Source organism: Oryza sativa, chromosome 1, assembly GCF_034140825.1.
Source record: "Oryza sativa Japonica Group chromosome 1, ASM3414082v1".
Taxonomy (NCBI): Eukaryota; Viridiplantae; Streptophyta; class Magnoliopsida; order Poales; family Poaceae; genus Oryza; species Oryza sativa.
This window is the reverse complement of record NC_089035.1, coordinates 40,720,314-40,721,906: the sequence shown is the minus strand read 5'-3', so window position 1 is coordinate 40,721,906 and position 1,593 is coordinate 40,720,314. Positions and strand designations below refer to the sequence as shown.

At 38.6% G+C, this 1,593-nt stretch overlaps 1 non-coding gene across 1 annotated transcript; it reads left to right on the top strand.

Annotated features, from left to right (window-relative positions):
* Nucleotides 1-1,126: 1,126 nt before the first annotated feature.
* TRNAA-AGC (transfer RNA alanine (anticodon AGC)) lies at nt 1,127-1,199 on the top strand. Its single transcript has one exon. It is a non-coding gene; the product is annotated as a tRNA-Ala (tRNA).
* Nucleotides 1,200-1,593: the final 394 nt, after the last annotated feature.

The window sequence follows — 1,593 nt, the reverse complement described above, 5'->3', positions numbered from 1 at the left end:
AGAATCATACCATTGTTTTTTTTAATTAATATACTACTCCATCAGTGAGATCAATGAGGCGGCCGGCAGGTGCTTCAGGACGAAGTTAAGGTTAGTACGTAGGGCAATCACAACTCATAGTGTCTATAAGCAGTGTTTATGGTGCCATGTCAATAAAACATCATAATAAAAACTGCACTCTATAACCCATGATTTCTTAAAGTGGACCATTAATAAATACATCATCTCTCTTTTCTACCAATTATATTTATTCTTCATCTATTATGAAGACACTATTCTCTCCTAATGCAAAGCTTGATAGTGTCTAGTGCATAGGTTCTCGTGTTGAAGCTGTGTCTTGCATGAGACCCAGTTTCTTCCTCTCTTCACTCTCTCTCTTAATTAATATAGTGCCACATAAGTTAAAAGTCCTACATGTCAATATAGTTAATTCCATAGACACCATCATAGGTGGAGGGTTGGGACTGCCCTTAGGTAATTCAAAAGAAAAAACACTCTACTAATTAACATACCAAGCGAATCTAGAATGTAAATTGAGAGGTGCTACTGTAAAAATGTAATATGATTAATGCAAATAAAGATATATCAACAAAAGTGTTTTCCAATAAAAACCAGATGCGCATATGATCAAAAGAACTTTCTCATTTATGGCTATATTAAAATGTTCAAAAATATCAGTGAATATATTGTTTTGTATACTCGAAGTAAGCTATGTTTTATCAGTTTGGTAGTAGAAGCAGTGAGGCAGCCTGCAACCTTGCTATCCGGGGAATTTCTTCACTAATAATTACTTCCTCCATTTTATATTATAAAATTTTCTAGTATTACACATATTCATATACATGTTAATTGATCTAGACATATCATTAACATCTATATGAATATGGACAATGCTAAAAAGTCTTAGAATATGAAACGGATAGAGTAATTAGATTAGTTAATGACTAATTAGAGACAGGAATGGATCCGCTACTGCTACCAATTTCTCTCCTTGCTTGATCGAGGAACGGAATTCAGGCAGCAGATCAGCGCGTCGCAGCGCCAGGAAACGCAGACGATAATCACAGACATGCATAATACAAAATCACAATGCACTATACAGTAAGTAAGATTTTAACGTTCGTTCGGGGATGTAGCTCAGATGGTAGAGCGCTCGCTTAGCATGCGAGAGGTACGGGGATCGATACCCCGCATCTCCACTATAACCTCCAATTTTCTCTTTTGCTTCGAGTCGAGGGATTAGTGTCTTTTTTTTTTATTTGTTGGGCTTTTTCACACACTCGTTTGTTTTCCAAGCCCATCATGCTGATCTGCTACACGTTGTACTTCTGGGCCGGATACTGCTCGGCCCACCATGCCTTGCAACCGCAGTCCCAAACAGAAGTGGGCCGTCACGTCCAAAATTCCCTAATCAAAAGCCACCCGGGTTCTCCTCTGTTCGGTCGGGAAAGGAATAAGTTCACCGGAGGTCCCTCAAATTGACACCGAGATTTTTTAAGGTCCCTAAACTAGAATACCAGAAATGTGTACCCCTAAAATTACTAAATCTGTCCGTAGAAGGTCCCTCAGCAGTATTGACTCAGTTTTTGCCCG